Source organism: Protopterus annectens, chromosome 11.part0, assembly GCF_019279795.1.
Source record: "Protopterus annectens isolate FY-2018-M chromosome 11.part0, PAN1.0, whole genome shotgun sequence".
Classification (NCBI taxonomy): domain Eukaryota; kingdom Metazoa; phylum Chordata; order Ceratodontiformes; family Protopteridae; genus Protopterus; species Protopterus annectens.
The window spans coordinates 686,248,032-686,265,006 of record NC_056745.1 but is presented as its reverse complement, the minus strand read 5'-3'; positions in this window follow the sequence as shown (position 1 = coordinate 686,265,006).

Sequence of the window (16,975 nt, the reverse complement as noted above, 5' to 3'; positions counted from 1 at the left end):
AAATGAAATAAACATCTCCTATAAAAATATAGATATAGCATTAAATGATTTTTTAATAGAAGGACTTATTAATATGGACACCTAAAATTACCTAAAGAATGACAAACCAAAAATCCCTTCCATCTTTGGAATACCCAAATACATAAAACACTATGGCTCTATCTTTATGACCTAAAATGTCTGCAAAAGGGTCAAAAACTACCCCAATTGCTAAGTACTTAAACCAGAAGTTTAAAAAATTATGTACAAGTGACAATGAAATTTTGAAAGATTCATGGGATTTTCTAAGAAGTGTTAGACAAGAATTATATAATGAGAAATTGATTTTTGTTACCATTTATATAATTGATCTGTTTTCTACTATACCTCTTGACAAGAGTATGGAATTGTTTGAAGAGGCCTTAGTCCAGGATAAGGGACTTAAACACTGTGAGTTCCATACATGCCTAGAATTGCTAGAATTGGTACTAAAACAATTGTATCTATTTTGGGGGAGAGTTCTTCCAGCAGATGAAAGGTGTAGCTATGGGGGCCTCATGTGCCCCCACTTACGCAGACATTTTATTAGCAATGTGGTAAGAAAAATTCCTCCTCAGTTCAGAATATAAGACATGTTGATCACTGTATAAAAGGTATCTAAATGATATGTGTCTATTTTGGACAGACACAAAAGATAGATTTAGAGACTTTATGAGACACCTTGAAAAAACTACAGAATTTTTAAAAATTACATATAATAGTACTATCCACAATATAAATGGGGGCTTTAAATCTACAATATTTAGAAAATATTTTTCTAATTCTTATCTACATTTTGCAAGCACCCACCCATATTATCAGAAAAGAAGTATTATTAAGGGACAGTATGTAAGGGCCAGTAGAATGACTTTAGACAATATAGATTTTGAAAAAGAATGTAATTTTTTAGAAAGTCTTTTTAAAGAATGAGGGTATACAGATCATCTGATAAGAGAAGTACTAGATGGGAGAGATGAAATTTTTCACCCACTCTTAGGAGGAAATAACAATTCAAGGGGGAAGGAAAGGCAGGAAGTGAACCACCAAGAAGAAGAAGGTTTTGACAGAGTATTTGTTATTGACTACAATGGAGATGCAAATAAGATTAGAGACCTAATTGAAAGAGATTGGGAAAGGTTTATAGGGTTAACAGACATAAGTGATATGTCAAAGAAACCCCTTAAAACAGTTTTTAGGAAAGTACAAAACCTAAAAGACTTATTTGAACAAAACAGAACAAGGATTAAAAATAACAATAAAAAAGAAAGGGGTCATTTAAATGTGGGACTTGTTCACATTTCCATATATTTGGTACAAATAGAACATTTACATAAAGAGTCTAAATGAAAAGATAGAAGGGAAGAACTGCTCTAATTGTAATACAAAGGGAGTAGTGTATTTAGCCCAGTGTGAACTATGTGAAGCATTTTACATAGGAAAGACAGAACATAAGGTAAAGAAAAGAATATATGAACACTATTATGACATACAAGTTAAAAATGAGAATAACGTATTATATAAACATACTAAGCGTTGCAAAGGGGCTAGGTTTTTATTCTTTGTTTTTGAGGAAATGATTGATGTAACAGGGGGCCCATGGGAAATGAAGATCAAGTTTAAGGAATTATTATGGCAAATAACTGTAGAAGTCAGTAGATTCCCGGGCCTTAATGAGAACATTTCCCTAGCCCCATTACTTAAAATGACGGCTGCTAAGTTATGATTGAAAATTCTGTCCCTAATATTCCATATAATTTATTTATTGCATTTTAGATTCCCTTATTTCCTTTTCCTACTTAACATTTTCCTATTTATAAATATGTTTACATTTTAAGTATATATAAACTGTGAATAAAAAATAGTATAAATTAGACACACAAAGCATTTAATTTTCTACTAGATGGTGTTTTAAGATTAGAAATATAAACATAGGGTCCTTTATAAGAAAACTTATTTCAAGGAACACTATTTTTTCAATAGTGGGCTGATACACAAAGTATGAATATTTTAACATTATTTTATATCATTCAAGTTTATGGGTATTTTAGAAAGATTGCAGTATTTATTATATGCAATTTTTATAAATATTTTTTTATAAATAATTATTAGTCTGAGTAAATTGTTTTTAATGGTTGATTGAATGATTGATATTTTTATTTTATTGGTGGTTGTAACATTTTGAACATATAAAAGGAATGTATTTGTAATTAATTCAGCATCTGATGAAGTCTTGGTAGAGAGAGATGAAAATGCAGTGATATAGTTAAGCATTTATGTGTATTGATTTAATAAAGACTGGTGTAATATTTTGAACTTATTTTGACCCACCCTTGGGAGGTGAGAGTCAAACTGCTTTTTGTCTTTTTGGTGAAAAAGGGGAGTGAACTGAAGAATCACTTATTATACTAAACTCACTACAAAAACTGGTAATACTACTGGTGTTATGTTGATTCATACCAATGTCATGTTTTCTTTCTAGTTGAGACACTAAATTTGCCACAGTTTGCATTATTAGTAAATCAATCTAAACAATCAAGCCTGTTAACACTCTGTTGTTTTACTGAAATAAACTGTCTGGTCTTCAAATCATTTTTGTTTTTCTTTTTGTTTAATAACAATGCTTGTCCATTTTCATATGCAGAAATGTCTCTGACTAATTTTCTGTAATTCTGCTTATTAATAGACATAATATGTTTTTATACTTTAAACTCTAATCAATCATACTGGTGCTGGAATAGTCTAAAAGATGGATGTTTAATTGCTTGAACATCCAAAGTCTTAATATTGTCCTCAAGAACAGTTATTTTTTATTCCATGCAATTAACAGTTTTAAAACTTAAAGGTCTGCCTTGTTATACATTTTGCAGATACTGGAATAAATGTTGTCTGAATGACTGATACAGTTTGGAAAAGCATATAACTTTAATCCCAACAGTATAATTTTTAATTCGTAACAACTATGTCCTGCAAACTCTCCTGAAGCATTTTAATCATATACTCTAATAAGTGTATGAATTCTTGATGGGACTTAACCCATAATTCTGTCTGTATTATTGTCTGAAACTGAAGCCGCAGAATTTTGATGTTGTCTACTATGTTTTATCTAAGTTTGTAACCCTACTGAAAACTGCATATTATACTTATCACTAAATGTTTCTATTGTTCCTAATGTATTTGTACTCTGATTTCTGGAGCTTTTCCCCCAGGGCCTCCACTGAAAATGGACATATATCCAGTCGGACTTTCCTGGTAAACAAATGTAAAATAAATACATAAAATAAATAATGGTTCTCAATTTCTAAGGATTTAAACTTGAGAACCTTTTTCTGCAGTTCCAATAAAGTGCTTTTTAAATCTGGAAGTGTGTTGTTAATGTATCTGTATTCAGGTGTAATGTCATTCATCTTCAAGTTTGTAAATGGATTCACCAGCTCAGCATCAAGCAAGCCACTTATACTGTTTGCATGAGAAAAAACTTCATCAGCTATAACTGTTCCTTCTTCAGATGAAGAATAATCATTAGATCTTTTACCAAACTGCTGGTGGACTCCGAAACTCCCTTCAACCTGTTTAAGCACTGCTTGTGCTTTATTAACCACTTCCTGTAGTTTTTAGGTCAAGCTTGTCAAGTCTTCCGGTATAGCATATACACCTAGGTCTAGGTTACTGTCTTTTTCTCCTGCCATATCTGGAATTTTCCCATTTACTAATCCAACAGAATGTTGAAACAAATATTGAAACAAATGTGTATAAATCACAATGAATCCAAGTAAAAAAAAACAAAAACAGGAGGCTGCTCAGAAAAGTACCAGTAGAAAGTTAGCCACGTTAAGTCTCTGGACTATCTATATTATAAACAATGAAAACAAAGAAAACTGCAAACAGCACTTCAAAAAGTGGACCTTGATAAAGGCAATAAAAAGCAGTAAAGGCAATAAAAAATAATAAATGACACAAAAAATGTTAAGTTCTCTTTACTATAAAGAACTTCATCAGAATAAACCTTTAAAACTCAATTGAGTATTTAAAACAAATTATATCATGGCATCATTCTATTGACTACCAATAAAAATAAAACAGTCATTAAATATGCAAAATCAATGAATTGTTTAAAGAAATCTTACAAGTCACCATTGTCAATACATTTTCTGTTCATTAAATACTTTTATATTTCAGTAAACTTTTTACCAAAATATGGTCATTCAATCCTGGAGCTAAATCAGCTTGTAAATAAACTTGCCATTTAAGCTCCTGATACTCTAAAAACTATTAGACTGATCTGCAAGTCTATTTTTATCAACTTGTTCTATTACTAAAAACACAAATTTTCTGAAATTTGTACATTCCTCAGCATACATAGGTAATGCATTTCTTGTATTCTTTTCTTAATTGCTGATACATGTTGTCTAATTTTTTCCCTTAATTTGTGTATAGTCTTTCCAACATAAAAAAAACTATTGCATTTAGAACAGCATGCATCACTTTGACACACGTACCTATTTCTGGCTGTTAATGCTATAGCTAGATGTTTGAAATGATAACTACTTACAGAAAAATAAATCTACAATAATTACAATTCTGACATGCAAATCTACCTCTCTGTTAAATTATTTCAGCACATGGTTAGTTGGACGTATTTTCTAAAATTTGTTTCAAATTCCTTGTTTTTTTAAGCACAAAACTTGGACTGTTCCCTACTATCCTAGACAAATCTGTGTTTCCTAAAATAATTATTTTTATTGTTTCAAACATCTAGATGTATTAACAGTCAGAAATAGGTACACATGTCAAAGTGATGGGCTGGTATACCTTGCATGCTATTCTAACTGAGATAGTTTTTATGTTGGAAAGACTACACACAAATTATGGGAAAGAATTAGAGAGCATGTATCAGCAATTAAGAAAAAAGGATAAAAGAAATGCATTGGCTAAGCATACTGCAGAATGATCATTTAGATTCATTTATTAATAATGCAAACTGTTACACATCCACTACATGTGTTTTAGTGTCTCAACTAGAAATAGAACATGACATTGGTATGAATCAATATAACACCACTAGCATTTCCAGTATTTTAGTGAGTCTATTGTAATAAGTGATTCTTCAGTTCACCCCCCCCCCTTTTCCCCAAAAAGACAAAATGCATTTCAACCCTCACCTGCTAAGGGTGGGTCACAGGCCATAGACAAAAATTGAAGGTTGTTAAAATCAGAATGCCCTATTTTCAATCTAACAAAGTATTTACAGAATATGAATTAAAGGTTTTGGCAAGAGGTTTTTCATTTATAGCCTTGAGAAGAGCTAACATTAATAATATGCTTGATTTTAAACTGTATGCAAGAAAATTAAATTTGAAGTACATTCTTGACAGCACAATTGAGTCAGAGGAAGTAGTCCAATTTAAGAAAACTAGCACTGTGAATCCTCCACTAATAAATACTTTAAGTACATTTTCTTCTATATGTGAAGATGATATGCATAAATTATTGAGGAAACCAGTTCAAAACTGAGGGTTTAATAAAATGAATTATAATCTGTATAATGAAGAATTTCAAGTAGTGAAACAACTTAGTAATTATTTAGATTATAGATTTATGAGGGCTGATAAAGGTAATGGAGACCAAAGACTATAGCAAATCCATTAATGAATTGCTTTCAGATAAGGATAGTTATAGAAAGGTTTCCAAGGATTTAATATGGAAAAAGTACCAGGAAGTAGATTTAGTGCTTTTAGATTTGTTACATCAAGATTACATTTTGGTGGACTTTTTCAAATTTTTATCAGTTGATCAACCACAATTAGGCACTTTGTTTAGAATACCTAAAATGCACAAAGACATTACCCAACCACCATTTAGACTGCACCAAGAAAGAAAACAGTTAATATTTCAAGTTTATTAGATTCCAGTTCTTAGTTCTATAGTTAAAAACAGTGCTTTTCACCTTAAGGATTCATGGGTTTTCCTTGATAAATTGTAAAATTATGCATTTACAAAAAAAGAAAAAGTGTTATGCACTATAGATGTATGTTCCCTTTACACTACAATACATCAAATAGAAGGGATAGATTTTGTTAGCCATTATTTAAACAAGCATGGCAAAAATTAGGATGGGACATTAATCTTATTTGCCAATTAATAGAATTGGTTCCTGGCAATATTTTTATTTTACCTTTGGTAACAGCACATACCAACAAGTCAGCAGAGTGGCTATGGAAGCCCATGTAGCTCCCACCTTTGCAAACTTAGTTATATGATGGTGGGAGGAGGAATACGTTATTAAGCTACCACATTTTAAACATGTTAGTTATTATAGATGATACATAGACAATTTCTTTTATTTATTTGGACAGAAGACCCATATTTATTGGAAGAATTTCTTCAACAAATTAATGATAGTGTTTCTTGGTTGAAGTTTGTTGTCAGTGGTCAAGGTACAGCAGTCAAATGTTTGGATGTAAAAATCACTATGTTAAAAGAGGCTAACAAATTTATAAGTAGTATAGTCATGAAAAATACATTTAAGAATAACTACATTTTGAACGTTTTAATACTACTTTTATGAAATTAAATACATTTAGAGGACAAGTGATTAGATACAGTCATTTAATTAGTAACAATCAAAAGTTTGCAGTGCAAGTCAAAATATTAAAAAAAAATATATTCTTAGAGGGTATCCTGAAAACAACTTAAGTGAGACATCAGAAAATATTATCAAACAAAGGCACAATCGATTTCCTCCCATTTAAGAAAGGGGGTTTGTTCCTAAAGTAGTTGATACCAGAATAGCTAATCAAATGGATAGTCACAAAGAAAGAAGTCATTCTTTTCCTTTACCAATTAGCATTGTTGGTCCAGATATTCATAAAATCATTACTGAAAACTGGAAAATTATTTTAGGAAATGCAGATTTCTCTAGGATAGTAGGGAATAGTCCAAGTTTTGTGTTACAAAAACAAGGAATTTGAAACAAATTTTCGAAAATACATCCAACCAAGCATGTGCTGAAATAATTAAACAGAGAGGAACATTTACATGTCAGAATTGTAATTATTGTAGATTTATTTTTTCCGTAAGTACTTATCATTTCAAACAACTAGATGTAGTATTAACAGCCGGAAAAATAGGTGCACGTGTCAAAGTGATCGGCTGGTACACCTTGCATGCTGTTCTAACTGCAATAGTTTTTATGTTGGAAAGACTACATACAGATTAAGGGAAAGAATTAGGCAGCATATATCAGCAATTAAGAAAAAGGATAAAAGAAATGGATTAGCCAGGCATGCTGAGGAATGTACAGATTTCAGAAAATTTGTTTTTAGTAATAGAGCAAGTTGATAAAAATAAATTTGTAGATCAGTTTAGTAGTTTTTTAGAGTATCAGGAGCTTAAATGGCAAGTTTATTTACAAGCCAATTTAGCTCCAGAATTAATGACCATATTTCAGTAAAATGTTTACTAAAATATAAAAGTATTTAATGAATAGAAAATGTATTGACAATGGTGACTTGTAAGATTTCTTTAAACAATTCATTGATTTTTACATATTTAATGACTGTTTTATTTTTATTGGCAGTTAATACAATGATGTCATGATATCATTTGTTTTAAATACTCAATTGGCTTTTAAAAGCTTATTCTAATGAATTTCTTTATAGTAAAGAGAACAAAATTACTTTTTTGTGATTTATTATTTATTATTCTTTTTATTGTCTTTACTAAGGTCCGCTTTTTGAAGTGCTGTTTGCAGTTTTCTTTGTTTACGTTGTTTATAATATAGACAGTCCAGAGAGTTGTACGATTTTGTTATTAACTTGACCCAGAAGGAGTTTATGTGGTAATTCATGGTATTAAAAGAAAGCATTCCTAAGGCTGGAAAACTTCTCACTAGTAATTAGTGTCCAGCTACCATTGCTTTGCAGATATTTATAATCATTTATCAACAAATATAATAGTTATGGTTATCTGTATATATTATACAAATATATCAGGCAGTGCCCAATTAGAAGCACTATAAAATAGCATTTTACAGGTATCATCTGCACACAGGTCAGAAATATCTCCTGACGCAAGTAGGGTGGTCTGTAAATAAGAAAGTGTGATACATTTTCATGCCAAAATTTGGATATATGTCATATTAATATTTCAGTTAGTCATGTTACTCACAAGGAATTTTTGTGCTACTTCATGGCATCAGATGAAAGCTTACATAATGACAAACAAACATTCAAAGATATCTGGCATCTAACACCACTTTGCAGATATTTGTAGTTGTTTATCAATAAAGTATGAAAAAGAAAATATAATAAAATATTAGAAGTAAAATTCCTGTACTACTAATGGACAAAGGCAGCTCCTAAATGCTATATCCTACACACAGGTCCTCTTAAATTATCTATGGTATGATCCCAGTTATTCTCGTTACGGATAATATATAATTATTGACCATGGGATGGGTAACACCAGTCTTTAACCAAGTGGGATAAGTTCATTCAAGCGCAAAAAAGAGAACGTTACTAGGCTTAAAATGGCCCTCAAGAGCAGCTAGTCTCATACTTACCTTTGAACCTATATGCAAATACATATAAATTATTTATGCAAATATTTTGGGCACTGTCCACTTATTAGTGCTGTGGAACAGCTTTTCACAGGCCGAGTTAGCACATGGGACAGCAATAACTGCTGTCCAAAATGTGGTCAGTAAGTGTGAAAGTGTGATGTATTTTCTTGCTAAGTTATGAATATATGCCATATTAACATTTATGTTAATAACTTGACCAAAAATGTGCTTATATGGTACTTTGTGGTATCAAATGAAAGTTTGATACTTGTCGCTCAAACCTGCTATCTTCCTACTGATACACTATAGATATTTATACTTGGTTGACAATAAAATATGCATACATGGTTAAATATCATATTTCTGTAAATATCTCGCTTGTGGCACAACATTTCATGTGCCCAGTGATCATACAGGTCAGAAATGGCTCCTGAGTGAAAGGAGGCATTAATTACCTGAGAAAATTTTAATTAATATTCTACAATATTGTGAATATATGCAATATGTTAAGAATGTTATTAATAACTTGAACCAGAAGGTTTTTATACAGCACTTCATGGCATCCAATGAAAGCAAAAACAATGCTGAAAAAATGTTGTACTAACCCTTAGTGTCTAACCAACATCTGCATTTTTGTCCATTAAATATGCAAATATGCAAATCAATCATATATCTGTAAATATCTCGGAAATGCAGGAAACTAACCACACATCTGCAAAAACAAAAGTCACAGAGAAATTAATAACTTTCAGAATTCTTGAATAGGACTCACAGGGTCCCTCTAGACATTATTCATTTATTAATATATGAACTGCTTCACCACTCACAGACATGCAGCATGTCTTATGGGTTAAGGTTTTGTAAAGGAGTATTGGGAGTGTAGACAGGCCTGGATTCTGTGTTAACAGTGATATTGGTTATTCTGAGATGACGTTTATGGAACAAATTGTGAAGGAATTAAGGTATATGTAAATTCCAGCTAGCTGTGCTAGCAGTAGTTCCTATCGTCACACCTCTCCCTTCCTTCGAAGACTCAAGCTAGTTTTTCAAGTGCCCCATTGAGAAACATTATTTAAGATGAAAGAGCCTGTCTGGGAATTCATTACCCCATACCCTGGCTTGAGATCCCAGATGCCTTGGCATTGCTGAACCCAGTTACAGTGCTGCACTGTCATATCATATGCCTGCAACCGTAGGCTCCACCATAGTAACTTGAGATTTTGCTGGCTGGCTTGCTGTAGTCATAAATCCCCCTCAGACTCCTCCTGCCTTCAACAGCAAATACCTAGTACCAGGGCTTTCCTATCATGGTAAGGTTTCATGGTGTTAACATGGTACAATTTCTTCCCCTTCCTCCTGCCTAGCAGTTCCACCATGTGGTTAACATCACTGACCTTCCTTACCACTTTAAAGGGTCCATCCCAAGCTGCCTGCAGCTTATTGTGTCTGACAGGAATGAGAACCATAACCTGCTGCCTGACAGCATACTCTCTGGCTAAAGCATGCCTGTCAAACCAGACCTTTTTCTGCTGTTGGATATCTGCCAGGTTCTCCTGGGCCAAGCCCATGAGTTCCCTGAGCCTTGTCCTCAGGTTTAGGAACTATGCCACAACAGACTCCTTGTGGGATTCATACTCACTCTCCCACTCATCACGAATCAAATCTAAAGGTCCCCTCACCCGATGCACATACAACTCAAAGGGTGAAAAACCTGTAGATTCCTGGGGTACCTGTCTATATGCAAACAATAGATGGGGCAGATATTTGTCCCACTCTCTCTTAAACTCGTCTGCAAATGCCCGTAGCATGGTCTTCAGTGTAAAGTTTAACCTCTCCACAAAACCATTAGTCTGGGGATGGTTGGTAGGGGGGTAGTCATTAGATGCTTCACCCTACAGTGCTTCCACAGACAAGCCAGCAGGTCTGACATGAAATTGGCACCTCTGTCAGTCAATATTTCTCTTGGGAAACCTACCCTGCTGAAAATCTCTAGCAAAGCATATGCCACCTTTTCTACCTCAGTGGAGGACAAAACCACTGCCAGGGTATCTGGTAGCATAATCTACTACTACCAGGATATACTTTTTCCCTGTGGAACTTGGGGTACTCAGAGGCCCCACAATATCCATAGCTACCCTCTGAAATGGCTGCTTAGTCACAGGCAAAGGCACCAAAGGAGCTTTGAACTTGTTTCTTGCCTTGCCTACTTTTTGGCAATGCTCACAGGTCATGCAGTACCCTGTTACATCCCCTATAATCCCAGGCCAATAAAAGTTCTGCATAATGCATCTCTTGGTATGATTTATGCCCATATGACCTGCAAAGGGAATGTCATGGGCTATGGTTAGAAGGAAGTGCAAGATGGTAGGCTCTGGGCACTACCAACTGCTGTACTCTCTCACCCTCTAGCCCTCCCTCAGGTGTCTGTTTTATATACAGTAATCCTTTGTTCCAGTATACAGAATCCCCTTTTCCTTGAGAATCAGGCACCTCCCTAGCAACCTCCCTCAAGCCTTGTAATGTAGGGTCTGAGAGCTGAGCCTGTCTCAACTCTTTCTTTGTAACCTTTACCAGCTCCTCTTCCACAGGAAATCTGGTATCGTCTGACAGTGGGGCCTCACTGTCAGCCTGGGTACTACTACTTACCTCTGCCTTGCAGTCACTCTGTCCAAGAGGACTTCAGTATCTACCAGCAGCTGTGGCTTACCTTCAGACTCACTGTTCCAGGGTAGCTCCCTCCCTGAAATAGCCACTCAGCCAGCCCTGGCTTCAGGTGTGGTGTCATTCTGGGTCTTACCCAGGCTACAAGACTCACATGCCTGTCTCCAAGCCTGAATGCGTGTAACTGCATGCACACAAGGTGCTGCATTATCAAAATCATTCCTTATCAGGACATATACAGGGATAGCCTCAAACACACTTACTTGCTTGCTTTCTTTTCCACCCTTCCTGTCAAGTTGAACCCTAGCCAGTGGTATTCAGAATGATGTCCCTCCTAAATCTCTGACTGGAATAGACTGCCCAAGCAAGAAGTACTCCTCTTTAACCTTTGCAGGCTTCACAATGATTAGGTCAGAGGCTGCGTCTCTCTTAGCAGTGGCCTGTTTCCCATCTACAACGATATGTAAATCAATATATGTGCATGTATCTTTAAGAAGCTATCCAAGGGCTTGTACAAGTATATAAATACTGAGCACGTGTGAGTCTGGCTACCTTTTTGTAGTAAGCTGTTGAGATGTAAGCATGTATGTATGTAAGGTTTCTCTGTTAACCAGTTTGTTTATATTTTATGATGCTGCTATCCATCCTGATGTGTTTTTATATATTAAAGCATCAAAATGAAATACCCCACCTGGTTGTCATCTATGTCAGAGAGGGATGAGCGACATGGTGTCAGAAGTGGCATGTCTAAAAGGACATAGTGTCAGAAATGGCAGGTCTAAAGGACATGAAACCAGGATGGAATCCAAATTCTTCAGTTCAAGATCTAGAGGCACTTAGTTGAAACTAGAGGAATATACACAGTGAATCATCCCTACAATGTACATACTTCACAAAGCACGTTAGAAATATATTTTAGATGTTAAAACTTGCTCAGCACTACTTCTTATTTGCAAAATATAAAACCAGGCATACAGAACACTCTAAACGATATTTGCATAAACCGATATGTCTGACATTGATAAAAATATTCAAATTACTATGGAAATGTTTGAAATAAAGTCAAAATTGCATAAAACAAACAAAATAAGAGGAGACAACCGGATTTTCACTAAGCACATATTTTTCTTATTAATTAAAGATATCAGAGTTATCAGAAATGGATAAAGTGTTCGCATGCAGTATTACAGTAAAGGTATTTTGCAAAATACAGCCATTACAGAGCACACTTCACAAAGTACAGTGTTCCAAAGAGTTTATAGTGCATTTGAAGCTCACAGAACAGTTGGTTCGTACATAATTATAAGGGCCATATTTTCAGTGTGTTTATACATACGTTCTGGGCATGGCAAATGGATTTCAAAAAACAAGTGCACTTGTGTTTGACAATAATATTGCAGAGAACTGGAGAGTGTTTGAGCAAGAGTATGACATTTTCATAAAGGCTGCATTTTCTGATAAAGATGACTGTACAAAGGCATTTATTCTGCTTAATTTAGCTGGGTCAGAAGCCATTGAAAGGGAACATTCATTTGTGTATGCACCTACTATCTATGCAGGAGGGGGAAAACCATAATATTGTTGTACAGGCGGAGTCAAGGGAAGACCCTGAGTGCTTAAAATGTAAATTTAGAGAAATGTGTAACCCTCAGTCAAATGTTACAATGGAAAGGCACTTATTTTACACAAGGGATCAAAAGCCTGGTGAAACTTTTGCAGCATATATAACTGACTTGAGAAACAAAGCTAAAACATGCAGATTTAGTGATTTAAGGAATGCATTCATAAAGGAAAGACTTTGTGTGGTATTAAAGATGATGCTGTGAGAAAGGTTTTGCTTCATGACAGTGATTTAACTTTGAATAAGGCCATTGAGATTTATCAGATATATGAGCTCACAGAAAAGCACACAAATATGCTTACAAATGATAGAAGCTCTAGGAGGCACAGTGACAAAGCTCATGTTGATAGTATGCAGCACATAGTTAAGCAAAACAGGCCCAAGCACATCACAACAACCGTAGCCCCTGCAACAACCACTGGTAAACCCCAGAGCTTTCTAGCAAATTTCAGAGTTCAAACAGTCTCAGTGAAGCATAAGAGTGATTCAGCAAACTCAAAGCATGGCCCCAACCTAGTTTTATTGCCAACTGTCTTAATTCTGGTGGAAGTTATAGATCTAAAAAGTTAAAAATGTTTAGCTTTTGGTCAGCAGTACCACAAATGCAATAAATGGAATCATTTCTAAAGGTTTTGTAAATCAAAAGGCCCACATTTGTTTATAAAAAGGGAACATTTTAATAAATGAGTTGATCAATTAGAGAGCTGCAACCCTGCTCTTTATTTGGATGGTGTGTCAGTGTTTTTTGAAACAGTCAATGCAGTAGATTTAAGTGCAAAGAAGGAAGTATTTTTAACTGTTTGGATAAAAGGCAAACCCAAAGAGCTCAAAGTTGACACAGGTTCCAAGTCCAATGTTATGCTGGCAGAAACATTTGCTAGATTGTGTCATGGTGAAAGGCTTGATTTGGCAAAGTGTGCGAAGGTTGTTGCTTATAGAGGTGAAGAAATTCAGACTGAAGGCTCAGTATTGCTTTCATGTTATTCTGCTGGGAGATGTTACAACTTGTTGTTTTATGTAGTCAAGAGGTATGCCACATCATTATTAGGGCTCAGAGACGGTTTGAAAATGGGACTGCTTTCATTTAATAAGGAAGTCCTCCAAGTTAGCTTGAAAGACCACTAGTGTAATTTCACCCAGTACATTTTTTCTACCTATGGTGATCTCTTCAAAGACAAATTAGGGAAGCTTCCAATTGTGTACTCCATTAAGTTAGATCCAGATATTAGTCCAGTTATCAGGCCAGCTCATAAAGTTTCAGTAGCCATACAGGACAGAGTCAAAGCTGAGTTAGATAAAATGGTGCAACAAGGTGTGATTTGTCCAGTTGCTACTCCAACAGAATGGGTATCTTCCATGGTGGTAGCTCATAAGAAAAGCTCAGAGATTTGAACAAAGAGCTAAAAAGACCTCATTATCCAATGTGCACAGTCAAAGAAGTTGCAGCATTGATGCCAAATGCCACTGTTTTTTTCTGTTTTAGATGCAAAGAGTTCATTTTGGCATATTCAGCTTGACAAGAAATCCTCATTGCTCACCACTTTCAGTACTCCATTTGGCAGGTACAGATTTTTGAGAATGCCATGTGGGATAAATTCTGCAAGTGAAGTCATTCAGTGTGCAATGGAGCAACTTGTTTCTGGGTAACCTTGTGCTATTATAGTAGACAACATGCTAGTAGAACATGATGAAGCTGAGCATGACAGAAACCTCAGAAACGTTCTGGAAAAGGCATAGCAAGTGAATCGTAAGCTCAATCCACACAAATGCAAATTCAGGCAACAAGAGGTTACTTATGTTGGTCATTTATTTACTAGTTCAGGCCTATGACCAGACCCTTCAAAGCAAACAGCCATTCTCAAGATGACAGTGTGACACCCATGCACTAGCCCAGTAATCAAGGAGCCTCAATCCTCACTACTAGCACCAGTGAGGGGTGTCCACATTGAGAGGATAACAAGTACACACACAGTAAAGTACAATTTCAGTTAAGACCACACAGAGATCACAGTCAGTCTGGAGCTGGTTTCTCCCTTTTTCTCCAGATCCCCAATAAGACTCCCCACTGGCACAGCTATAGGATTCATATCTCAGCCGAGTGCTCAAGCCAAAACCTCCAGCACACTCTCTGTCCAACCAGTGCTTCGTGTCCCTGCCCAAGTAGCTGACACACACACACTTTGAGATTTGATTCATATACAAACATACAGACACTTCTGGGAAGGCTGGCACAGGTTCACTACCTATGCCTCCTACTGCACAGACTATAAGGTAGTGCTGACTGCCACCAACTACTACTATCAGCTACTATAAAGGCCCTTACCAAAGGGTGGCCAGTTCTACTGTGCAATGTTATTATTATCCAGTTGGTAAGTGTGACTGAGACTTGAAGGCTATTTTGGTGTGGCTTATACAGCATCACCAAATGCATGCAAGTACACTAAGAGCTTAAATTATCTCTACATAAAACAGCCATAGTTAAAAGGTTTAAAAATATTTAATAAATAATAAAAACACAAGGCAATACTCATTGATTCAACAAAGTGACAACAGAGAGTTCAGAAATCACAGGAAATACTTTAAAACAACATTGTAGAACAGTCTGACATAAATATAGAAAACAGCTAGACTAATCTTACTATTTCTATCTATCTCTAAGAGAAATCACTGTTCTAAATATCTTACTTACAGAGCAAGGCACAATGCTGGTGAGTTGTCAGCTTCAGAACAAAATACAAAATGCAAAATCTTTTTCTCTGAGAAAGTCTTAAGTTGATAATACACATTATTGCTGAGTCATTTTAGATTACATCATTCTTGACACTTCTGCTTAGGTTTCACAGGCTCACAGAACTTAAAATTTAACATTTCTTTGTAATCTGCACCTAACTGGAAGCCACAGCAATAAAAGGCACTTTACATGTGAAACCTAGTAATTATCTCTGTCTTAGGACAATAGGAAGAATTTCCTGGCCCAGACATCCTGTCTTCGAGCTTGAGATCACACACAGTAGTAAAATTCTTTACCTATCATCTTTCCTCCAGCAGGGTGCACTGTGGTTACATTTTTGAAGTTCAGCACATATAGTTTTCTTACATTTGTCAAACAAGCCTGTGGATCATATTAATATTTACAATGATATAGAATTATTTACAAAATTCTATCTAGCTGGGCTGGCAGCTCCTCAGTTTATCACATTTCTCCCCCCCCCCTAAAAACTCAAGCTAGTTTTTCAAGTGTCCCTTGAGAAACATTGTTTGAGAGGACTGAGTCTATCTGGGTATACCGTACCCCATTCCCTCTCTTGACAGCCCATTTGCGTTGACATTGCTAATCCCACTGTGGTGCTGCACTGACATATAAGCTTGCAACCCTAGGCTCCATCTTAGCAAGTTGACATTTTGCTGGCTGCCTTGATGTAACCATGTTAGGGGATTGTGATCTATAACTACAGTGAATTTCCATCCATACAAATAAGGCTGAAGTTCCTGTAGTGCCCACATTCCCTTTCTATAGCTGCACAGCATTCCTCCCTGGGTGGAGCCTATGACAGAGATAAACCATGGGTGCTTTTGTCCCTCTGAAGAAATCTGTCTAAGTACAGCCCCCACCCCATGGTTCAAAGCATCCGCCTGCAAAACAAATGCTTTGCTGTAATCTGGACTGGCTAACACAGAGGGTCCTCCCAAAGCTTCTTTAAGATTATGGAATGCCTGCTCACATGTTGTGGTCCACACTACCTTATCTGGCCTGTTTTTCCTTGCCAGGTCTGTGAGGGGAGCAGCTATGGTACTATAAATGGGGACAAACTTTCTGTAGCACTCTGCTGTCCATAAAATGCCCTCACCTGCTTTTTGGTAACAGGTGCAGGCCATGCCTGCATGGCAACCTCTTTGGCAGGTTCTGGCCTGATCTTACCACCCCCCACACTATGTCCCAGGTAGGAGACCTCTGCCATACCCACCTGACATTTGCTGGGCTTAATGGTCAACCCTGCCCTCTGTAGTCTGCCCAGAACCTCCCTGACATGCTGAAGGTGCACTTGCCAGGAATGGCTGTAGATGGCAATATCATCTAGGTAAGCAAGGTCAAACTCTCCTGCTCCTACTAGGAT